Raw genomic sequence first — 26,337 nt, 5'->3', positions numbered from 1 at the left:
TATAATGAAGCTTATAGCAAGCTATTTCCATTTCATAGGTATAAAAATATACAAATTCTGAACACCTGTGAAAATAAAGTTAGATCCTGTCAGATTAGTAGCTTTATTGAATTCTAGTTTCATAAAATTCTCTTTTACACTTTACATATACTCAACCGTTTCCCACCGTGAGTATTTAGAAGACCTTCACTTTATATTTTTATTGACTAAATCAAACAATACTTAGGTGAAAAATATTTTATACCATTCAGTCTCCTGCATTCATCCTTACTACCTCCACCAAGGACCAGAGCTGGTCTTTCCCCAAAACTGGCTCCTTCTAGTTAAATAAGATGGGGGGAAATCTTCTCACATGATTTTTTACAAACGGGCGATGATTACCACAAAGAACACTATGGTCAACTCTAAGAACATGGGTACAGAAGATGATGCTAATGGGAAAAGCGGCTTAGGATTTAGACTCTTAATTTATAAAGGCAGAGCAACTATGCAGTTTGATTGGATTTGGGTTTAAGCTAGGTGCTAATTTATTTTTAGTCACAATGATGTCGTCATATATGATTTCTTACTTCAAGCTTGTGGAATTAAAGCTCTTCCTAATTTCAGAATAATGTTTCAATTTTGTTTTTTATCTAAGATATAATCAATGGATTTGAATAAATATCTAGTGTTTTAACAAAATTCTGTAGGGCTAATATAACTGCCCAGTGTCCTTCACAGGGTTTTGTTCTCCCAGGACTCTCTTTTGCATGTCTGCTTCTGTACACAGAGAGAGAGAGAACAGCCCATCTCCAATTTTGTTAGCCTGCACCCACACTTTGTATTTGTTCTCCACAGTAAAACACTTTGTTCCTACAAAGTCTCATCACACCTATCACTCAAGGAGTGATATGGCAAACTGTTAAAATATTTGAAACCTGACAGTTCTAAGAAGGTGAACACAGAACCTACATTTAAGTCTATGTTTAAAAATAACAACAATTTCATCCTCTGGTTAAAGTGTGATGAGATTCTGAATTGATTAGCTTAAAATGGCCATCTTTAAGTAGTTTTGAATCTATAAACTTTATGTTTTATCTAAATACAAATTAACAGTTTGCCATATAGCTCCTTGATATTTCTTCTGCAGTAAGCATAGATGTGCATTTCCCCTCCCAAGCTGCTGAGCAGTCCAAGCCCAATTAGAAGTTAAACAGTCCCCAGTTGACACATATATATATATTTAGATTTTTTTCCACAGATCTGTTCACTTTTCATCTAGATGCAAACAGCTATATGTGTTTCCAGTCCAGAGTTAAGAAAATGTCAATAAGCATGTATTTTAATCTTTTTCAGTATGAAATTTCCTCAAGGAAGTGTAATTCCTCTAACCCCCAAGCACAGCACAGTCAACTAAACTGTTGTCTTGTTTTTAGAATCCTAAAATAATATCTCCGAAACATGTTTAAATGTTTTACACATCTTGAATGCTTTCATAACCATTTCTAGAAAAGAGTATAGAGAAATGTAGAAGTAAAATATAACAACGAAACTGGACAGTTTTTTTTCATGAAAATCTGATGCCTATTTCAAGAACTCAAAGTTTTCACTGAAACTTTCTATAAATCAGCAGGAATGAGTATGATAAATAAGGAAAAAATACGTTCTTCTTAAAGAGTTCAAAAGCCATCCAGACAGTCAGGCAGACCAGAAAAAAGCCAATTTCCAAGACCAAATAAATTATCATTATACCCCAGATTACTGTTTAAACCATAGAGAAAGCTTTATGTAGGCATAATTTTGGCCTACTTTCCCATTTTCTTCCTCGATTGCTTGCAGCACTTCCTATATGCTATTTGGAATTTTTTTCTCTCTGATATATTGCAGCACTTTTTATTGGTTCCCCTCCAACCATCATGTTATCATCAGTATCTCTTTGTTTAAACCTCAGCTAAGATAAGAATCCTGGACTTAATGACTTTAGTGACTTCATCTTAACAGACTCCTGAATAATAAATATTAAGTACTAAATTAAAGGCAAAGTAAGGATTGCATAGTAAATACTATAAAGTCAGTATTTCAGATTGTGGATCAAAATTAAGAGATGAATATTTACCGATAGAATACTATTCAGTTTTATAAAGTGTATATTATTAAAGGAAATCAGGCAGCTCTTCAGATAGCAATGCAAAGCTCATTCAGAATATCCTTATACCTGTTTTCATTAACTAGCATTTTCAGTTGCTGAAAAATCTAATCAATATGAAGAACTGAACCTGACTATATCATTAGATTCATTTCAAAATATATCATGAGCAGTAAAGTATTTTGGGAAGCTTGGAAAGAAGAAGATGACTTGGAAAATTCACACTTAGCTATATGTCTGCTTTTAATACCAAAATGCTTTTATTCAGAAAATATGTATCGCTATGCAACACTATTTGGGCTTAGTGTTGCTCAAAGACTTGTAAGGTATTCTTGGTTTTAAATAGTGAAGATTCTGTAGCTATTCAACTGTACTGAAAACTGCTAATTTTCATAGTAAAGCAAATGTTACATCTAAAACTGAACAGAAGAGCTGAAACCCATGGTAGTAAATGCTCAATAATTCTGCAAGATTTTCCTCTTCATGAAAATACAGATGACAGCAAAATAACTTTTCTTAGGCTGGTCTGCTCACCTACCTTTTCTGATGAGTTGGCTGCAGAAAAGTTCATAGATGGAAAGCTCAATTAGTGCAGTTTATGTATCCTTGGATGTCAGTCATTACTGTTGAGAGGTGGGACTTTCAGGATCTCTGTGCATTAATTAAGAGCTTATCTCAGCAGAGTAATTTTTCCACCTAAGGACCAAAAAAAAAGTTTTAATTAGAGTCTAGAAGACAGTATGTCATACACATATAAAAGTAGTTCTTTTGTAAAAAAATGAACAGTGATGGTACATTATTAGTAACTGTGAAGGGCACAAATCTCTTGTTTGTATTTCACTATAGAAGTATAGAAATATTTTCACCATGTATAAAGTGAGTCTGCCTGAAATATTTGACAAATTCTGTAATACTATATGGACATAACTCAAATTTCATCTAGGTTGTATGAATGCTAACATTATTATTAGACCCTTGCCAAATTATTGATGCTGAGCTGACGTTGATGGAGAGCTACTACACAGCTGAAGTTAGATTGCATTTCTCTCTCCTGGCCAGCTTTTTGTTCCAGGCTATCTTCTGACTGAACACACAATAGGCAAAACAATGGAAGCTCAGCAAAAGGGAGTGAATAGACTTGTACAATGCATCATTTTCATTCACTGAGTGATAGAATATGTACACGGTTGTTGGCTGGCCTTAGACATACCAAGGCTCAGGAGAGGTTAAAAACTAGCTGGGCTAACTGGTGTCAGCTGCCTGAGAGCACTTCACTCGTGGAATGACTTATCTGAGGACAATCAAATATTCTGCTTAGGACTCACAAGGGAAATAATGTATAAATAATTGATTATATCATTTATAAATTAAAGGAAGGAAAACAAACTTAAAAAGCTGGTCTGGAAAATAGACACGTCAGCTAATAACTCAGGCATGAAAAGAGGAAAAATTAAGAGAAAAAATAATTTTATATTTGATAGAACAAGAAGAAATTTGTTCAGTCAATGGCTGAAATTAGGAATATAATGAACTAATAAACAAAACAAAACAACAAACAGACTACTCTAGGAAGGATTAGAAAGAAAAAAATAAAATGTCAAACTGCACTATGAAAATAGAAAAGAAGAAATATTCATCAGAATGGGTTTTCAGTGTTCTGAATGTTATAGGTATCTAAGGACTGTAGCTAACATATGCATTACATGACATAATTAATAATAATTGTAAAGGAGGTTAGTGCATAGAAAACAGAATGGGAAAGCATGTCAGAAGGAGGAAAATGTTTACTATGCATTCTAAAATAATAGAAAAGTGTTCTGACCTCCTCCATTGCTATTGTTACTTCATGGTCTTTTACCAAAGTATTTGTAAAATAACTTTGAGAGATGGATATTTTCTCAAATACCTCTCTGAAAAACATATGCTATAAATTTCCTACCTAATCAATATACCTGATGGGTAATGAAAACTAGCAGCAAATATGACAAAATAAGCTGCAGCTATTACTGGTAGATTGTGTAAAATGTTTTCTTCTAATATGTGAGAAACTAATACTACGGTGAGGGAACATTCAGCCTTTTAAAGACATTCAGAAAAATGTGGACAATAATTTATATTAATGTCATTCATAAATATTTCTAATCATTCTTGCCCAGCTGCCTTCTTGCACATTTTTGCCACCATTAATTGTCTGCTATACAATAGGACATAGAAGCACTCTCCAGAATTTACCAACTGGAAATATTACTGTCTTTACTGGATGATCAAGGGATAGATGGAATATTAGACCATCAAATACAACGGCAATGCCCAGCAATAGAGCCTTGAGAATTTTAGTACTGAAACTTGTATTTAGAAGTTCTATTCTGTGAACTGCTACAGAAGTCTTAGAGTACAAAATATATTATATTCTATTTGGTATGGATATATTACTAAATCTGATATCTACCTCTCTGTAGACCTAAATTATTTTTCACATGAAGATGGATTTCATAAAAGGACATGTTCAATATCTGCTAGTACCATGGGTAAGTATTTTTAAATGGAAAGGGAAAGGAATTTATACAGGGTTTGTCACTTTTATTCTCTTAACTGAAGTGAAGTACTGAGTCTTGTTATCTGCAGTCTCCTGCTAGTCATATTTAGCACATTCCTTGTCAGCTGCTTCTCTTGATTAAGAGGATGGCACAGATAATGGACACATTAAACTCCAGAACAGACAGTGAATCTTTGTTCCTCTAAACAATGATATGAATTTTATAACAGTTTAATTTGCTGTTATTCACAAGGGACAATGTCACAAACTGAACAAGAGGATTGCTAGTGAAGTACGAATTGCATGTTAGCAGCATGGTGCCTTCTCAGTCCTTTCCTTCCTGTTTCCTAGTTTGTCTCTTCTTACATTCACACTCCAATAGACTGCTTTGGACACTAGCCATAAAAAAGGCTAATTCAGACAATAAAATCTGGATGATCTACTGAACTGTGACTGAGATTTGTGACCTGCCTTAAAGTGAATCAGATTCAACAACACAGCTTCTTACAAGCAGCTCTCATCAAGAGCCTGGCAGAATGTCAACACAGTTGTACTAAATATGCTACACAAAACTTGCTAAGAACCACATGATATCACATATTATCATTAAAACTACTTTTAAAGGTAGATGAATTCACATGAAATTCACAATACAAAAATATCAATTCCAAAATGCTTCTTAACACTGAACAATTTCGAATGGGAATTAAATTATATTGCACAGACAACCAGAAAGAGGAGTAAGACTAAAATTGCTGGCACTTGAGGCAGTCTCCAGGTCAACTTTAAACTCTTCATTGAAGCTTGAAAGTTTGAAGTCTTACTGTCCAAAATTTCCTCTATGGTCAATCGGAAAACAAAAAAGCACCTCCAGACATTAAGCCAGACCTAGAAGAGCTTTTATCTTTCCATGCATTATAGAGGGAGAGTTGGGTAGACCTAGGCTGCTGACTCAGGCACGTTGGTGAGTGCTTGTTGTAATTGACATATGTCCTACGGTCTGATTTTCAGAGCTGCCTAGTAATTAAATCCCAGTGTAATATTAACATATATCTATATCTAAATTTTTAGATAAAGACATATTGTAAGATACATATAGGAATTTCCCAGCTTTCATAACACTAGCTGAATGCTGATGAACAGTATTGTGGAGAGCTCCTGATTCCTATGGATACTGATCAGTGCCTTTCCTGTTCCCAAATGCACAATTTTTAACATAAAAAATGATAAATAGTATTTTATAGGAAAATATTTATTTTAGGTATATTTATTGTCTCTCATATGGTTAATAATTTACGCTCCTTAGAAAAAAGCCTGATTTGCTCTATTTGTGTTTGTTTTATCCTGCGCTACCTTATTTGTTTGCTTCCTTCAATGTGAGACCAAAACAATTAGAAGATTTTGATCTACTTCATCATATCCATCACCATATCCCTTTATTATTTCCTCTGGCTACAGACACATTGACAGATCACAAAAGTTTCTGAGTGTTTCCTATGAGAAGTAAACTTAGGTGTGTGGACATAACGGGAGCCCACAGCATACACTTGCCATGACACTTGAGAAACACTGTAAGAACCTAAAATTAAAGCTGAATATTAATATTTTCATACAAGGGGTGGAGACAAGCCAATAAGGTAATTTCTTGCCTTTAACCCCCATCAACTTTTGTAGTCTTCAGTAGTCTCTGCTGAAATGGTAGTGATATCAAAGAAAGGTTTATACAAAAAAATACAGAAGTATATAAAAAGGCATTGGAAAATATAAAAGTATAGGGAAAAAGAAGGTAAATTTAAGTTAAATTTGGTAACAGCAGAAGAAAACATCAATTTCTCCATGGCCAGAAATATCTATGGATCAAGCTCTCCTCCTGAAATCGATCATACAGCCCTGGAGTCACTTTGAAAATGATTCCATTGTAGTCAGCAACACCCAAATTGTGGATGGAAGTTATTAATCAGACAGCCATACCACAGTGTTTTCTAGTGTCAAAACAACAACCACTGCTGACTCTAATGAATAAGAGTTTGTTTTAAAATAGGATGCACCTGTATGTAATAACTTTTGTTTCAGCATTCTGCTGCCTCTCTCTGCCCAATTATGTCATTTGTCAATTTTTCCTTACCTTTCCTAATCTCAATCTCTCTTTCTGTGTTAGCTCATATGAACACTGCAAACATACAGTTAAAAAAATTAATGAAAAATATACAAATTTTGATATACGACTGGGAAAATTTACTCTTATTTTTGAGAACTTAATCAATTCTTAACTCTGCACTAATTTAAAGAACATTATTATGTTATTCTTGTGTTGTTATAATACTATTATAATAACATATAAACATTTTTAATTGTGGGAGACAAAGGAGACAAATTTTATAAATACTTTGTGTTCCTCTGTTTAGCTGACTGATATCATTCTGGCTAGCTGGACAAACCTTTGCTAGGAGAAACAATTATCACAGATAGGATATACTACAATAATATCTACACTTATTATGAGAGAATTAGAAGAAATATTATGAGAAATGTCTATCTGTCTGACTTCAGCTAAATTAACAGGCTTGCTTTTCTGGTTGCACTTTTAAGATCAAAAGGCATTAATATACATGTAGAAAGGGAGAGAGTAAGCATTGGAGAACCAGTACAAGAGAGAGAGTGAGAACGCAACAGGGTTGTGTTGAAAGACTTGAGGTTGTATTTGAAACAACTCGGCTTGTCTAGACTTGAGAAAATGTCTTTAGCAATGTGTCATGGTTGCTTATAAACAGAAGACGTGGGCTATAGGAATAGCTGGGGCCTGACTTAGGTGAATAAAAAAGTGCATTCTAGTCATGTTGTCACATTCCACTGACCAGGGCAAGAGAGCCTATTACGGTCTTGAACCTTTTCTGTACTTGTGATACGTTTTTATAGAGAATGGCTAACACATCTCTTTATATGGAGCTACTCTTTGTAACTTTAATCTTTCCTTTGTCACAAACCCTTAGAAAAATGTGTCACTGAGACATGAAAATCTAATGTTGGGCTTGCAAGGTTCACACTACCAAAAAGAGTAGTAGTATCCTAGGAACTAGACTAAGAGCAGTAAAACAAGAGAGGAACTAGTGGCATATTATATCTGAGGAAACATTTGTAAAGGATGCACAGGGAATGCAAAAGGCATCACTTGGTATGCAACTGGGGACAAAATTGGAGAGCAGGAAGTGATGTGACAAACTGACATACTCAAAAGTGTGGTGAACCCGTTGATTCAATCCTGTGAAAGGGTTGGTAAGGTCTGTTGTTTGAAAGATATACCTGCAAGACAGACTAGGGGAGAAATCACAGGTGCAGCTTGCCCCTGAACTGTCATAACAATAAATAAGGTTATCTGTCATGATCAAGCCATCTGGAGAAGTACTTTATACTGTCCGGCATAGATGCTACATATTATCTAAGGTTACAAAAAGGGCTTAATAGAACAGACTGATTTGTTAGGAAATAGTTTGAGGTCCTGCAATTAAAGGCAGTATCATGGTGGCCAGGAATGTAGAAATTGTAGCAAGAACATTGAGGGTATGTTGGTACTATTGATTTATAAGTGATTATACAAAATATTAAAAAAGAATAAATGACAGTTAAACAAATGCTGTATCTAACAGCTGTGGCAGAGGCTTTCGGTGTAGTACTGAAAGCAGTGATCCAGCCATCACTGCTTAGATATATTATTCCTCTTTATAGCAATTATTTAAAGCAGAGATCAGTTACATCCTCATATATGAGCAAGTCATATTTTAAAATATCATAAGCTATTCTGCAGGTAGAAATTCACAAAAAATGCTCTGTCCATCCTCTCCTTTTTTTTTTTTGCTATTAAGGTATACTCAGGCTTTGCGATTAAGGGCATATATGTGAATCCGTCTGACCACAGGACCACCTGTGGGACAAAAACTAAACTAAATCTGAAAGAAAAGAGCCAGATTTAGAAGTAGCCTTGCCCTACCCAGCCCCTTGTGCTGCAGAATGCAAAAGCTACGTTAAAGGATACTTTTTCAGAAATGTGAATAATCATTAAATCTATTTTTCTACTGCTATCTCTTTGAACCACCTTCAGTACAGTGCACCCTTGGCACGCTCATTAATGACATAATGGGAAAATAAGCTACATGTACAATTTCTAGTCTGGAAGCAGAAAGGTGGATCGAGATGTATTATGTACTACACTGTCTACAGTGTGTGCAAGTGAAACCAGTACTAGAATTAATTCCAGTTCCTTTTATTTTTCTTTATGACCTTTTTGCTGACAGTCTCAAAATCCTTGTAACTTTGCATATGTAGAATATGAATGAACATGGCATACTTTGCTGCTATGAGAAGGATGTGCCTGTTGTATGTTTTCCATATTAACTCCACCTCACTGCAAATACCTTCTCTGGTAGCATTTTTATCTATAATCATAAGGTTGCTGCATCCTTAGCTATAAACTCAGAAAAGTGGCCCTTTCTACAGCTATCTCCTCTTTCCAGATGAATTTAGCATAGTGAACACATTTTTCTCTAATAGCATCTTTTTGTGGGATGCAACATGTGGGGCTTAATAACATGATATCAGACATTCTTTGCCTGGCCTTTTTTGTTCTGCTTCACAAAATAAAGGTGACTCTTTCTGCTGCTAACCTTCAGTGGCTCTCACAGAGGAAAAGAACACCTTGCTAGAGATTATTTTCTAACAAGTGGGCTTCAGATGAACAAGCCTTCACTGCAAATGCAACATCTTCATAGATAAATTCCACCTTAGAGTTAAGGATACGATTTAATTGAGCAATGACATTAAACTGAAACAGTCTGAACCACGTTAAATTCTACTTGTTCCCTAGCTCTATATTCAAGGAGAAGATGGCAAGGCCACTGTAGCTTTTTCTGTACTACTATTTAGCACCCTTGAAACATTTACCTGCCTTTTGGAAGATTCCCTCAACAACAGTAAGCCAGAAATGAGTAATAAATTATAACTCCATTTAGGCTGGCTACCCTTTACATCAAGGGGAGGAAAGAGCTCATTAAACTCACCTTTCCTCACCAACAAATATAACTTAGGGCAAGGTAATATCCTTCAAATCTTTCTGGATAATGAAAGAAAAAAATCTGGTTTTGCAAAGGGGCCACTTACTGCAGTACAATTACATCTCCCTGGACTTTGGGACTTTGGGGAAGATGCAAGCATCTTTTTCTCACACTTGCCAGCTGATTTAACTTGCTGGAAGAGTGAACCTGCCCCTATGTGATTTTCCCCAAGTTGCATGCTGTAATTCATGGTTCTAATTCTCTCTCCATCCTTGGGAGCATATGACCATCTCCCTCTCTGTGCCCCATCTTTCCCTCATGTATTCCCTTCTGGAATTCAGGTAGCACAGCCACAGGTCTGGGTAGTGGGATGACTCAAGGCAGAGGCAAAACCATGTGATAAACAGCAGGGCATAAAAATAATATTATAAATACTACAGTACTGTGGTTGTATCAGGGCCTAACAATTAAGACTTGCAGAACTATTTTAGTATTAATGTATAATTGTAATGGGTGCTATAAAATTATGTTCAGCTGGGAGAAATTCATCTGGTTCTTGGCTATAGCAGCTAGGAGAATTAAAAAACAAACAAACAAATAAGCTCTTACTAATTCCTGTGGATTTTTAAACAACCTGATATATCAGTAAGAAGGACTAGCTCATTATAAGATCTGTCTCACAGTTTGCGGAGTAAGAACTATAACATCAACACCATGTGACAGAAAAATGATTAATTACAATAAATTAATTTTCAAATCTAGAAAAATATGTTTTGCTATTTTTTGAACGCATCCAAAGTTAGGAAGAAGTTTGTGCTTAGCTTCACCTTTTTTCCCTGAATGGTGACTCTGAGATAAAATTCTGTATTTTAATAATGAAGTGAGATGTACATGGCATTTTTACGGCCAGCTTTTATGACTAGTCTAGAAAAGGCTGATTAAATACACCTTGATTTAAAAAAAAAATTAATTGACATATTTTACCAGAATTAAGTTTTCTTTTTCAACTATCACAGTTTTCTCTGCTTGAACTGAATCCTGCAAGAAGTTGAATACATTTCCAGCAGTACTGTATCCTCCTTTGGCTGTAGAAGAACCATAGTTTTGTGGTTCGGTGAACCATAACCCATTTCCTTCCCCCAGCAATAGTGAAACCTGAAACATTTGAGGAAAAGTTGTTGCTATTTTACTCCACCCATGCACATTAATGCCTCAAAGCTTAGTGGTAGTATTTCATTGGTTGCTGTGATGCAAACCAGCAGCAAATTTAGCTTTTTTTTTTAAAATTACTTCAATAGGCAGAATTATTACACTTTGTTTACTTATAGTTAATAAACATAGTCACAGCCTAAAATCAAATTGGAACTTGTTAACTCTGTTTTGGTAGCATCAGTGCATAATAGGAAAGATTTCTCTGAAGGGTTGGGAAAACAGACAAAATTATCATCAACTTAACCTTGCAAAAGTCTTCACTCTGAATGTAGTAGTTATTTTTTCAGTTGAATCTCAGTTGTTGCCAGTCAAGTACTACACTTCTGGTTCAGAGGCTATACCCCAGCTTTATGAGTCATGTTTAAAAATCATATGACAATGATCCCTGTTGCAAATTAGTCATGTGGGCAGAAAATAGGTTCTAGAAAGTCAAGGTTTCTCTTCCATATGCTGTTTTTCATGTTTTTTCCCTGCGTCTAGACAAGGTAGTAGAACATCTGGCTCATATTACAGATTTTAAAAAGGGATCTGAATAATGATGGTAAAATTATTCTTTTGGCCAAATGATGATCTGCAAGAGTATCTGCTCCTTCTGATCACTGGAATCAAATTTGTCAGCTGTTTCCTCAGAGAATCAAGCTAAAAATAGTCTGAAAGGGTTTTCAGTTTGACAAAAAATAAGACAGCTACGGAGTCCTTATACACCAGAAGAGTAAAACCAAAAAAACCTAAAGACATGAAACATACAGACTTGTATTTGTGTCTGTGTAAAGCGATAATGAAAAAAGAAATAAAGAAAATATATCTTTCTTACCCTTCACCCTATGGCTCACAGCAACTGTGACAATATCTTTCAGTGTGCATGACACTGTTTCTGCTCACCTTACATAACTAATGACAGCGATATCTGTACTAAACCTCCTGTTGCTAATACTAATCGGCTGGCTTGACTTCTACTTATAAATATCTATGCACACATTTGTTATTACAGTTACTCTTATTCAATCACTATCGAAGTCAACAGAATGATCTTCATCATGACAGCTTGTATTTACCACACTTCACACACTTAAAGCATGTGTCACCCAATTAAGTAAAGTCCAAGGAAATTCTTGATTGATTCTGAAGTTAACCATATGGTTAGCTAGCAGATCAGAAGAAAGTAAATTCATTATCAAAGTCACTTTTTGTAATTATTAAATACAATTGTTTTAATGTTTTTTGCAATTTTCATTTGGCTTGAAATGGCAATAGGAATTTACTGGTTATCGTTTGTAACCTACCCAAAGCGTACCAACACATTGATAAAGGCGACAAATCCCAAAATAGTTCAGAGAGATTCTTTTCTGACAGCTAGAGTAAAATAAAGCATGACTGTGACACTATGTCGTCCTGTATCTTTCATGGAAGCTCTAAGAAGTGAAACCAAGCTGTTCCTTACCTGCTGCCCATTTCCACAGGAAAGAATATAAGGGCAGGGAACAAAATAATCGTAAAATGTATCACAACTCACTTCTCTCCTTTGTAAGAAAAAGAAAAGCTCAAACCAAACTGAAATTAAATTCAGAGATTATTAGAGCACTGAAAGTAAATTCTCAGAAATGACGTAAAACCTGACTTTTCTTCCTGGGGCATATACATTTTGATATAGTCTTTGTTTGCATGATCATACACTGTTTTTCCCCAGCTCCTCTGCCTCACTGAACAGGAAATGTGCTCTGGGCAGGAATGAGGATCACCTAGTGAAGGAGGCTGTCACCTGTTAGATCCCCTTCATATTTCTCGTAGAATCTGCAAAATGTTTGATAAGCAAGCAGACGTTCTCAGAAGGGCTTTTTAAAACTAATTAAAGTAGTGCTCTGTAGAACTGGATTCTGGCTCCTTCTGTTTTAAACTTTTTAGAGGTTACTGCACATCCCCTAAATTGCACTTCTCACAGCCTATACCAAATGATGTATGTCCTCCTTTCTGGGCAACAGAGGAGACTTGAGACTTTGTAACCTACCTGAATAAATGGTGAATATTCACAACTTCAAACATTAACATGACTTGAACAGAAAGTTGTGTCACGAACACAGAAGGACCTATACAATGCTGAATTTCTTCCCAAACAGGTCTCAGCATCTTAAACCGCGTATCCAAAACTACTGGATACCTAAGGTTTTCTACCTTAGGCCTCATGCTTAATCCACAGAGAGGATTTCAGGCTCAGTCTTGTAATAATTAACTTCTGGGATTTCTGACTCTTGCTGAAATTTGTAACCTCAGGCTAGCTGCTTAAAATTTTCTGAGTATTCTTATCAGTGTGGTAGGTAAAAGGAAAGCATCACCTTCGTGCTAGCTTGCATGTGGGTAGACAAACTCTTAATGCTGAACTACATGAGGACTTATACTCCTGCTAGCACAAAAGCATGAGATAGGTATTGAAACGTCAGGATCTTATGGGACCAATTTCTTGTACATTTCCACCAGGATCAGAGTAGGAACACACATACTCAGCCACATGGGCACAAATTGAGGCACTGAGAAGACTTTATTCATAAAACCTTGGGGAACTCAGGAACTTTTAAGCACTGCAGTTTTTGGAGTAAGTTTAAAGAATCTATGCTGGAATTCCTTGTGAATCCATCTCTCTTTTGCCTGGCTTTTTCACCCAGTTCTGTCCCTCTGTACCAGCTCCTCTGAAAAACAGAGATAATAACCTCCTACCGCAAAGGTGGGTTTTGTAATAAAATTAAAAATAATTTGTGAGACTCATACAATAGTGGTGAGTACTACAGAAAAGCTCTGGCAGAAATTAATAACTATGCTGAATGCAGATTTGGAACTGTGCACAGTAAAAAAATGCCTTGGGCCACTCTTTGTATCAGGATGATCCAACAAAATATCAAAAAGCTGTTCAGTTATCCCAGCCTGCTCCTGTGGACTGAATAGGGAAGAAGCTGTGAAAAATACTAAGGAATCATGTAGCTACAGACTATAGCATATGATATGTAGAAAGCATCTAGCTAAAATTTACATGGGCAAACGTAATTCTAGTATTTCTAACTCCTGACCATTTGACTTAGGAACTTTAATGTTCTTTTATTGGATATTTTTATCTGATAAACACTTTTTTTTGAAAATAAGCAGGACTTTACCAGGTGGTATACTTTAATAGGAGCATTACAGGAAAGGGTACATTGAAGAAATAGTTTAGCAAATGACTTAAGGTGTCTTTAACCTCATGAGCAATGACTTTTTTTTCATGGGACTTCTTACTAACGTAACTTAAATTTATGTGTATATTTAAGCAGCCTAATAAGTAACTGAAGCCTGGAGAGAGCTGTTCCCTAGTGCACTGTTTTTTTCTAGTGCCACTCCTACTGAGAGAAAGCAAGAGGTGCAAGTAGAAGAAGGAAGCAAAAAGAGAGATTATTCATGTTTTGTTATGTACTTAAACAAGCAAATAAAAATCTTGGATCAAAAGGATAAAACTTGGAAATAATCAGTATATTGAAATGACCTTTTGAAATGCAAGCAGTGGAACACAAGATGACAAGCAAATAGATATGCCTTAAAAATCATTTTATATTTAAACATATACTTTTAGAAGAATAAGTAATACTTACTACACCTGCATTTCAGGGGTTGGATCTAAATGCAAGGACATTTACATTCCAAATAAACACAGATAAGAAAACATATTACAAAAGATGTGCAAATACTTTGTGCAGTGCTATCCAAACTTTGAAACTATGTGAATCAGGGACCTACAGCCACTGTCGGTTTCATTTTTGGTTCTGAATTCCTTTGATTTTGGGGATACAAATTTGGAGAGAAACTCTCCATTTGTGTATAAAATTAGGCTATACAAAAAAAATGTTTTATTGCTGGTTGCTCTCCTCCTTAACAAAATAATGACTTGTATTTTATGGATTATAATGAAAAAAAGGGACAGAATGCAAATAACATATGGAAACAGCATTTGGATAAAACAGTAATAACATTCTTGCTTGCTTTGAATAATTTGAATTGAGGCTTTGTGCTTTTTTTTAAATCGGAAAAGCAGCAATGTAATGAGAAGCATTAGATTTTTTTCAGAAATGTTTCTTTTGATTTACCTGACCTTTTTGCTTAATATAATACTCCGTCTTTCCTTTCTGAGACTCTAATTCAGACATTCAATGCTTTTCTTGTACCTGTTTGTGCAAAATTTTGCACAACTATGTTGTTTGTCTGTAATAGCTCTCAGAGTTCTGCTGTGAATACCAAGGGAGTTGAAGGCTACCTGTATCTTGCAGAGCTTCCTTTTTACCTATGCAGTATAGAAACATTAGGGTTTGCATGTTTTGAAAATACTATGTGCATTTATGATGTTCATGTCAATTAACAGACAAACATTCAGTTTTCTCTGAAAGAAAAAAAAAGATGACATATTGGAAGGACCTAAACCTAACAAAATAAAGGAAAATGTGCAGAAATAAACAATATAAAACATGCATAAAATAGGAACGAATGCAACCAAAAAACCAATCTTGTTAACTGCTGTTTGCTTATTCTAAGCAGCCCTGTGCTTGTAGCATGTAGCCCATAGAAGGTACCGTGGGGACATTCACTATTTCAGATGTAACAGTGGACACATCTTGTTATGTTTGGTGTCTTGTAGATATACTGTGCTTTCCCTGGTTGCCATTGGGATTGTACAGCATACTCCTTACTGCATAATCAGCTCACAGAAGTTTAGGGTGGAATCACAAATCATTTTTAACTGTTTTCATTCAATCTGGATATAACCCTGTAGATTCTAGCTCTCCTCTCCCACACAAGAGGAAAGGAAAGAGAAATCCCTGATCCTTCCTATCTTCTGTGAAGCTGAACAAGAGCAAGTAAAAAATTCATATTTTAAAATCATTTATATCTTTGAGAACTGGCACTGCTGTACCAGTCAAACACAGCCAGGCTTTTACTTAGCGTAATTCAAACCCATTACATGTCAGATCCCACTATGGGCTGCTATGCTTATTGAGTTTTACAGCATCTGTGTTTGGTATCACTAAAGAAAACAGGATGTCACACTGATACGAGATTTATTTGATGGATAAAGTTTTGACATTTTATTTTAAAAAGGGCATAATAGCTTAGTACTTCTGAACACACCTCGTAACTGGGCTACAAGCAAATGAAGAAATCAGATCTTTGTCAGGGCTTTCTTCTTGCTCTGCACACCACCAAGACGTCAGGGCCATGATGAATGCATGTCACCATGGCCTTCCAGAGGAGTATAGTTCAAAGCAGACTGGACAGTGCTTCTAATATTTAAGACTCACTCTGCAGGCTCATTTTTGTACTGACTGTTCTAATTGCTGAGATGAAATCAGGAGATGACTCGCTGCCATTGGATTAAGGACAAACAGGTACGTTGGTAACGCTTGATTTTCATAATATGCAATTCGTAAATGAATCAATCTAATTTATCAAAGATCAGATTTATTTATTAATAAATATATATTGATAGCTATTATACATTCTCTTCTTTAAGTACTTTAAGGTAGTTTTGCAAGAGTGTCTACTTTCATACTGTCCATCTAAACTTTAAGCTTTTTTAAACTGCTATCCACAGTAATAGAGTCTGTCCTACAGTGGTAACTAAGGTGAAACTATTCTTGTCTTTTTTAATTATTAGAGGTCTTTTAAGTTGTACCGAGAAAGACTACAAGGATATTCACTGCAGAATGTTACAAGAGAGAAAGGTACAGAATCAAAGACTTGCCTGTAGGCACCAAGGCCCCCTGTTACAGCAGTTCTTTTTTCTTGCACAATTAGAATACTTGTTTGAGCCTGATAAGATTTCAGTGCATCTGGCATTTATTTCTATTTCATATTTATATCCTGTGACAGCACTATTCATATGGAATGCACAGGACTGATTTACTTATGTCCTAATATGAATATGTTGGTTGATGTCTCTTTTGATAAACTATTACGCATTAATATTCTTTCCTGCATCTTTAGACACAGTAAACATCTTCTTTTCTTTAAGCATCCTTTGAGAAAAAAACATTTTTAAATGAAAAGGGATGAAAAATGTAAAGCTTAAAGAAAATGTTGAACATATTCACATGAAGTATAAAGTCTTTGACCTTCTTCAAAGCACTACTTCAGCATAAAATAAAACAGAAAGTAGAAAAGCAGAAAACTTTGTTCTTCATACAGCATTTTCCAGTTTTCTGGAAATACATGTTCTAGTAGCATGTTATAGAAAAAATATAATAGACAGTAAAGACCTCTGTAGTAGACCTCCTTAAAGGTCAAAAGAATTGTATCAAGGTAAAGGAGAAGGGAAACAGAAGAAAAGAAGCTGTACATTGCCGGTATGTTGTGCAGTTATCTGTGGCAGGTCTTTAATTGCTGTGGACAAGCTGACAGAAATGCTATTATCATTTGTCTGGAATATTTATATACCACAGTCATTAGGGCTCTTGAGCTTGATAAAAAATAATCTCATTAATGAAGTCTCAATTTTCAGGCAGAAAACATATCCTAAAGCAATATTTTGACCTAAGTCTGTGATGCATAAGAATTAAATCTACCTAAAAGAATTACTGAGAAATCCCTTCAGGAGAGGAAACACCAGGGTAATGTAGAACAAGCTACAAGATGAATTTACCTGGTTTTTGCTTCTCTGTGTGCAGTAGTTGTAACAGAAGAAGGTAAGATTTCTTCTTTTCTGATGATATGGGGGCTCAAAAGCAATTACAAGTGGAAAAAGTAACTTGGTATTGTCACATTCTGGTAGTTGCCCAAAATTCTTTTATGTTTCCAGGATTATGTAATATTCTAAAAGCTGAGGAGACATAGGTAGATTTTTGAAATATGTGGTTGAAACAATACATAAACACTAGAGTATGTCTAGTAAAGATTCCCGAAGATTTCTATAAAGTCTTTTACTTCTATTTAGAGGAGCTCATACATGCAACATGCATCTTGCCTATTACAAAACATCTAGAATGCACAGGAGAAGCGAGGATAACATGAAAAAGCCGAGCAGGTTTCTTTGAAACCTCAGAGACTGGGACGCACACAAGAAAGTGCGAGTGGCAGGGGGAATGGGGGAGTCCAAATTCCACAGTCCTTTTTGGGCGATTCTGCACAGCTTCAGGGGGAAAAACAAACTCCTGAAAAATAGATTCTGTGCTGGAACAAGACAGAAGTATGAGCACAAGTGAACTGAAAAATTTACGAAACAGGTTGGAGGAACCACAAACTAAGAAGTGGTAACCCCTGTAGGTTTCAGAGAGAGAGAATCTGGCATCTATGTAGGCTAAGTATAGAAGTTTGGTGGCTCTGCAGACATGTAATCTTCATCACCTAAGGGAAGAATCTGAAAGCAATGCAGCAGGGTGAATGTTCTGAAGTTTCCTGAGCTCTCTCTCTACATATTTTTACAAGGAAGGCTGTGACAGGCTCTTGGTGACCCAGCACAAGCTGTTACCACAAACCACTGAAATAATAAAACCCACTTTATAATCTATAGTTTGCAGAGGTAAAGAACAGTTTTCTACTGTTACATATTTGCCTATATACTTCTTAGCTCATTCTTGTACTCCTAATATAAGATCTAGCAACATATCCAACAAAATAATTGTAAGAATGCTGGAGTTCGCATAAATTCCTATTTATTTAGAAGTCAGGAGGCAAACTCCACATTCAAATTTACACAACTCTGAACATATAATGTCGAGGGATCAGAATCAAATCAAAGCTCTAAGTCGCAGCATTAGGACCGGCTAAACAAGTCTAGTCTGTTTATCCACCAAAGTTAAGAAGAATATGTGTTAATAATCCAAAACTGAAAGAAACATTATGGAAAATAGATTTTGTTTTGCGGAAAAGAAAGTTTTACACAATATTTTATTGTTTCTTGATGGAAAGATACTTATTGTATAATTTTAACATCCATACAGTGTGGCTTTATACTTTTACAGTTTTTTTAAAATAAGCTCTAAATGAATAATATAGACCTTGTCATTACAGCACAATGAAAGCTCCCTAAATCATAACAGTCCACAGAGAAATCTGAAAGAAAAACTGAAAGAAAAATTAGCCTACATATGCAAGTTCTGTTTTATTCACAGTGTAATTAAAGTAATTATTGCTCTTAGTACAGTAGTATACCTTTTACAATTTCACAGAATCACAGAATCGTTTAGGTTGGATGGGACCTCTGGAGATCATCTAGTCCAACCTCCCTGCTCAAGCAGGGACCTCTAGAGCAGATTGCCCAGGATCACATCCAGACGGGTTTTGAATATCTCCAGCGAAGGAGACTCCACTACCTCTCTGGGCAACCTGCTCCAGTGCTCTGTCACCCTCACAGTGAAGAAGTTTTTCCTCAGGTTCAGATGGAACTTCCTGTGGTTCAGTTTCTGCCCATTGCCTCTTGTCCTGTTGCTGGGCACCACGGAGAAGAGGCTGGCCTCATCCTCTTGACACTCCCCCTTTCAGATACTTGTACACGTTGATGAGATCGCCTCTCAGTCTTCTCTTCTCCAGGCTGAACAGGCCCAGCTCTTGCAGTCTTTCTTCATAGGAGAGCTGCTCCAGCCCTCTAATCATCTTGGTAGCCCTCTGCTGGGCTCTCTCCAGCAGTGCCATGTCTCTCTTGTACTGGGGAGCCCAGAACTGCACACAGTTCACTCCAAGTGAGAGCCTCCCCAGGGCTGAGGAGAGGGGCAGGATCACCTCCCTCCACCTGCTGGCAACACTCTGCCTAATGCACCCCAGGAGACCATTGCCCTTCTTGGCCACAAGGGCACACTGCTGCCTCATGCTCAACTTGTTGTCCACCAGCACTCCCAGGTCCTTCTCTGCAGAGCTACTTTCCAGCAGGTCAACCCCCAGCCTGTTCTGGTGCATGGGGTTATTCCTGCCTAGGTGCAGGACCCTGCAGTTGCCTTTGTGGAACTTCAGGAGGTTCCTCTCTGCCCAGCTCTCCAGCCTCTCCAGGTCCCTCTGAATGGCAGCACAGCCTTCTGCTGTGTTAGCCTCTCCCCCCAGTTTAGTATCACCAGCAAACTTGCTGAGGGTGCACTCTGTCCCTTCCTCCAGGTCATTGATGAATACATTGAACAAGACTGGACCCAGGACTGACCCCTGGGGGACACCGCCAGCTACAGGCCTCCAACTTGACTCTGCACCGCTGACCACAACCCTTCGAGCTCTGCCATCCAGCCAGTTCTCAATCCACCTCACCATCCACTCATTTAACCCACACTTCCTGAGCTTGCCTGCAAGGATGTGATGGGAGACAGTGTCAAAAGCCTTGCTGAAGTCCAGGTAGACAACATCCACTGCTCTCCCTTCATCTACCCAGCCAGTCATTCCGTCATAGAAGGCTATCAGATTGGTCAAGCATGATTTCCCTTGGGTGAATCCATGCTGACTACTCCTGATCACCTTCTTGTCCTCCACATGCTTAGTGATGACCTCCAGGAGGAGCTGTTCCATCACCTTTCCAGGGATGGAGGGGAGGCTTGACAGGCCTGTAGTTTCCTGGCTCCTCCTTCTTGCCCTTTTGGAAGACTGGGGTGACACTGGCTTTCTTCCAGTCCTCAGGCACCTCTCCTGATCTCCAGGACCTTTCCAAGATGATGGAGAGTGGCCTAGCGATAACATCCGCCAGCTCCCTCAGCACTCGTGGGTGCATCCCATCGGGGCCCATGGATTTATGGATGTCAAGTTTGGACAAAAGATCTCTAACCCGATCCTCCTCCACCAAGGGAGAGTCTTCCTTTCTCCAGACTTCCTCTCTTGCCTCCAAGGTCTGGAATTCCTGAGGACTGGCCTTAGCAGGAAAGACTGAAGCAAAGAAGGCATTCAGCAACTCTGCCTTCTCTGTATCCTCTGTCATCAGGGCACCCGCCCCATTCAGCAACAGGCCCACGTTTTCCCTAGTCTTCCTTTTGCTTTCATAGCTGAAGTGAGATCTTAGATAAATACAGGCTATTCAATGAATTATCTGGATACATTATTTATTTTTACAAGCTATTGATGATCTTATAATTCATAAGAGAAGCAAAACCACAAATGAGTTTGCAAAGGACATCAATAAATAGTGTAAATAAATAATATATCCAGGTACAGACTCAGTGGATATTTGTTTATTATACAGTAGAGGTTTTAATAATACTAATGCATTCCACACATATACAAAAATTACTTACATTTTAAAATGTTAGTCTTACACAAATCTACGTCTTTGTTTCTGTTTTTCTTTTTCATAATCAAATAATAGACAACTCCTCCCTTGATGCTCTTTGCATGTATTTTTGTTGTGGAAGTAATCTGCACCTCTTATTGGCTTCCTCTAAAATGACTATGTCTCTAGAACTAACACATACATTGATTTTTTCAAGTGATTAAACAAGTCCTTAACATTAAACATATCCCCATATGATTGCAGTGAAATGACTTATATTTTTAGAGATAAGCAAATGTATCAAGGTTTTCAGTGTTACAGAATCTATGTATTCTAGAAAAACTGGCCTGAAGTGTCATCCATATTACCTATGCAGGCCTCATACAACTTTGTCATAGTACCCACTCTTGCACTCTCACCTAAAATTTCATCTGTATCTCTGGAGCTTTAAATATCATTTAAAGATTACAGATTATATACCATCAAACTTTCCTTTATTACAGTGACATCAATATGCAAGATTACATACTAGCATTAGCTCAAGAATGTGAAGAATGAAATAAAATTTGATTACCGACAACTGTACCTTTGAAGGAAAAACATCACTGCAGAAATTAATTACAATCATTCTTTATAATATTATCTGCTATGTAAGAATGGTCATTCCAAGAAGGACTGATGGCCCATTTATCATGTATCCTGCTTCCTAAAGTGGCTTCCCAGAGAAGAGTGCGTGAATAGGGCAAGCACACAGCAACACTATCCTCTCAGCCTTCTCAGTTTATAACTCAGGGACTTTCCAGTTAAAAGTGACTTTTTTGTATCGAATAATTGTTGATAGACTTTTCTTTCTCAAAAATTTTCCAGCTGGTTTTTGAACAATATGAAATTAAATTTAGAACTGTACATGTGTATATAGATACAGACACATATAAACTGCAAATAGTATACTGGATTGGGTTGATGTAAGCAGTTCTTACTCAAATAAACATGTCAATATAGGTTAAGATGCCTTGTATTAGCCTTAGGAATTCTATTCTGTAAGTCATTCATGAAGGAGAGGACCTTCTAATTGGCATCCCTCCTCAAGTTTTCCACATATTGTGAAGTAAAAAGCAATAAATGAATGACAAAACTATTCAGTCAACTATTGTCTTGTTGCCTATTTGTTTTTTTAACTTAGACTAATTCTGAATAGCAGCTGAGAACTACCGGATATCTTCAAAATATAATATGTAAAAAAAAATAAACAAAAATCCAAACTCTCCAAACTCTTCTTGTGCTTCTCCTTTATACCACCTAATTAACCAGATTCTACATTTTCTTTGATGTAATTCCTCTTAGAAATATGGCATCACTCTATTTAAAGTCACTTGTGCTGATTGACTATAGGTCGAAAACTACAACAGTTCATGAACAATGCAAAAACTGTTCTGTGCTACAAAATGCAAGCTCCTAACGTCCCCAAATAAAAGCAAAGAACAAACCCTTTGAATAACATTGAATTTCCAATTGTGGGAGGAGCCAAGAGACATATACTACAAACTACTTAAGAGTCCATTCTCAGACTTTAGATAGCCCTACCTTTCTTATTAAGGGATAGAGAGAAACATTGGCAGAGAATATTCTACTAGCAGACGGTACTGAAGTTGGAATTAAATACTGCAACAGTATCACATTTGGATGCCATTCAAAAATGAATGCTTCCATACAAGAAATGACTAAGGAAGACAGGACTTTTCAGGCTGGAAAAGAGATAACTGAGTGGGAATGTGATAGAAGTTCATGGGTGTGGATAGAGATTAACTCTTCAGTTTCTTTTCTGATAAAAATAAACTAGGAGGCATCAAATGAAGCTAGCAGGCATCATATTCAACAGGTAAAATGAATATGAAGGTGAGGGTTGCTAAATACAAAGAAGACATCTCTGGCTCAGGAAGTCTGGAAATACTTAAATTTTGTCATGGCTTAATGCTAGAGTTTTCAGAAAATAAGGCACTTACGGAATGTCAGCAAAATCACCTCAACTGAAAAATAGTCATCATGCTTTAGAAATGCCAGACTGAGTGAACCATGTTCTGCATAGTTCTAGAGAGCTTTTTTTATGCTTACTAATGTCAAGCTTTATTTTTGCATTATAGCTGTATGATTTTAGATCTGTGCATTTCTATTGCTGATTCTAATTGCTCAGATTAAATTAGAGTGAAGTCAAAAGTGGTATGTACCTGGGAAACTATGGTTTGGTACTATTATTTTCTGTTTGCAATGCAAATAATTACACTGTACGTACTGACCCTATTTATCTTTAAATAAAGACTTTTCATAATCATTCATTGTATAAGTAAGTTCTTCACTGATGTTAAGTATTCATTTTTTCTATTCCACTCAATACATGTTCCTCAGTTCTAGTCTACATGTTTTTGCATTTGCTATACTTTTGCTTTATCAGAATTATTCCATAGCGCCATTACCCTCAATAATCAAGAACTGACTAAACTTACATTGCAATATAGATATAAAAATAAGAAGCCTGAGAATAATTATAGTATATAATAATTATATTTTCTATCTTATTTCAAATGAAATGTAGGTATTCTCAGTCATCTCTGAAAACAGCTTTTTGAATATGTAGTTCTGCTGTAAGTTCTTAGTTGTTACACATTTGAAATGTGCTTTATCATTAGGCTTGGGTCCTGAATTTTCCTCGATTACACTTACTTTTTTCCTCTAAGTCACAGTTAAACCCATCTGAAGAATCCATGTATAAAAACATGTTTTTCCTTACCAGCTGTTCCGCAATACAGATGACGGAGCTAAAACATCTACTCTAAAACTATAGCTCACTTTGCTGTTGTCTTTTGTTTTCTGAATAGGCAGCTCAGGAAGACTAAGATTTTTCATAAATATAGGAATGCAATTCCATTTAGTTAGTAGCAATCAAATGCTGCCTTTTGCTGAGGAACACCTGAGGAAATCTCACTAAAATTCTAGCAGCTGCATATTGATGGCAAAAGAGAATTTGGCCACTTTTTGATTAAAATTGCATCTTTGGATAACATGACAAATGTTTAAACATCTATTTCCATGGAATTACATTGGTATGTTTTTAAAACTCAGTTCATGTTTCAGTGAGGTTTAAAAGGTGCAGATGGAAATCAAGATAAATTCATTCTAGAAATTTCATAGGGGAAAGAAGAACCATTCAAATAGGTTCTCAGATAAAAGAAAGTGGGTAAATTCTTTGTGAACTATGTTCTTAATGAAATATTTATTCAATATCATCATAAACAAACTTACACAGGAACACATTTCCTAGCACGCATGCACTTATGTCAGCGCACTCTGTTCTGACCTATGGCAATATGACACTGCTTAACATTATGAAAACTGATTTATTTCAGGATTAGACAATTTATATAGAATCTAACCTTGCTATTCAGGTAAAAGTACTTGCCCTTGGCTACTACTTAGCCTGACCACAGGGCTTTCTGGAAACAGCAAAAGCATTATAAGTGTCAGCTCATGGCTAAATCAATGTTTATGCATGATGTACCTTTGAATAGCAAACACTTGCTGCCTGCAAGCTAAACAATGTTTTTATCTGTTTGCCTATTTCTGGTCCTTCAACCACAGCACCGAGTGTTGCAAATCGCATTTAGTAACAATTATCTGCTGGAATTTCATGAAGAGGAAAGTAGCATGATTAATGAAAAGTGACACACAGAGATTACTTTGCTATGCTAGTCTCCTTGGTGAACGGGTGACTCTGCTGAACTGAAGCCTGACCTTTGTTACTTTTAACGAGGTCAACGTGCATGCTAAATGCTTGAAAGATTAGCTACTACAAATGTTTCAGTATTACTTAATGATGCTGCCACTAATGAACTGCAGGTAGCCAATTAAACATAATGATACAGTTTTCACCTCTGAAACAAAGGTTGAATAAAAAACAAAAGATGACATGCTTCCTGTCAAGGTGTTTAAAATATAACCTCAGGACTCTTACAAGAGTGTATTTTCCTTGTACATCGGTAACTAAGGCTTTAAATTTGGATAAACCCAATTGTTCAGCTTTGAAGGAACTGTGTATCCAGTTCACCAGCGAATTGTTGCTCAGTAGCTGTAAAGTTTACATCTCATTTTCTTCCCTAGTCAGCAGAGTAGCTCAACATCCTGCACTTTGCCACAAAGGTGGGTGATGTTTTTACAAGCTCTGAACTTCTTAAAGTAATTTTATTGTCACAGAACTAGCATCAGACTACTTGTAGCAAAGCAGGGTAAATGTGAAGTAAAACTCACAGTAAATATTGGTCGAATAAAACCACTAGCAGGGTTAAATCTATTCTCTTTACTGACTCTCAATAGCTGCCCATTAGCATCAGTAAAGGTGACCGAATAAAACGGAGAAGGGAATTTTGAAATCACACCTTGAAGTTACAGATGACTAAAAAACCAGCAACACTCAGACATGAGGACAAATGCAGTTTCAGGATTATTTGTTCATAATTGTTTTCACACCTGTTAATACATTTCTGTTCCCAGTGGGAACTAATAATAATATTTGTTCATTTCATCAGGCAGAGTTTTCAGTGTTTTCATTGAGATTCCATCACCTTTCTCATAAACTGAAAAAATAATTATCCTGCCATGGACCTTTATTAAATGTAAAACTCTGTCAAGAAATAACACCACAAATGGAAGAATGCAAAGTATGTGAATGACTATTTCCAATAGAACACTGTTTATGATATAAGTGGATATATATTTATGAATTTATTCTACCAGCATCCCTTTAAACATATGCGGTATACTAGGATTCCAGTAAAGTTTATTACATCGTGCAGCACACCCAGGACAAAACCAGGACAAAGGAGTACGTCCAACAAAACTCCCTGAAATTTAGAAAAACACATCCCTCATTTGAACTGAGCCCTCGTGATTTCTCTGTCCTCTGCAAAGAGCAATAACCCTGCTATTGTCTGTACTGTCTCCACAATTTGCCAGAATGTGAGTGTGGGGTGGTACAGTTTCCTAGCCAATAACACGTACAGCAGCATTAATTAAGTAGCATATGTGAAAGGCAAAGATGTGAGGCTGTCACATAGTGCTCATCCCCCAACACAGATACGAAGAATTTGTTTCCGTTAATTTCAAGGGTAAGAGACGGACCCATTCAGGAGAAAATAAACCTGTATTTACCCCACAGTCTTAATCTGTAAGAACCTGCTCCTCTCTGCTT

The 26,337-nt window shown here is 36.5% G+C and overlaps 1 protein-coding gene across 1 annotated transcript in view; it reads right to left on the bottom strand.

The window, feature by feature from the left end:
- The window catches only part of TENM3 (teneurin transmembrane protein 3), a 1,330,030-nt gene that overhangs the window by 617,538 nt on the left and 686,155 nt on the right, over positions 1 to 26,337 (bottom strand). The window contains exon 11 of the mRNA XM_068942557.1: positions 2,664 to 2,821. The gene's annotated coding sequence lies outside the window, so the exon portion shown is untranslated. The remainder of the gene's footprint in view (positions 1 to 2,663; positions 2,822 to 26,337) is intronic.

The sequence above is a fragment of the Struthio camelus genome, chromosome 4, assembly GCF_040807025.1.
Source record: "Struthio camelus isolate bStrCam1 chromosome 4, bStrCam1.hap1, whole genome shotgun sequence".
NCBI classification, from domain to species: Eukaryota; Metazoa; Chordata; class Aves; order Struthioniformes; family Struthionidae; genus Struthio; species Struthio camelus.
Note: the sequence above shows the minus strand (reverse complement) of the source record. Positions and strands in the feature narration are given on the sequence as shown.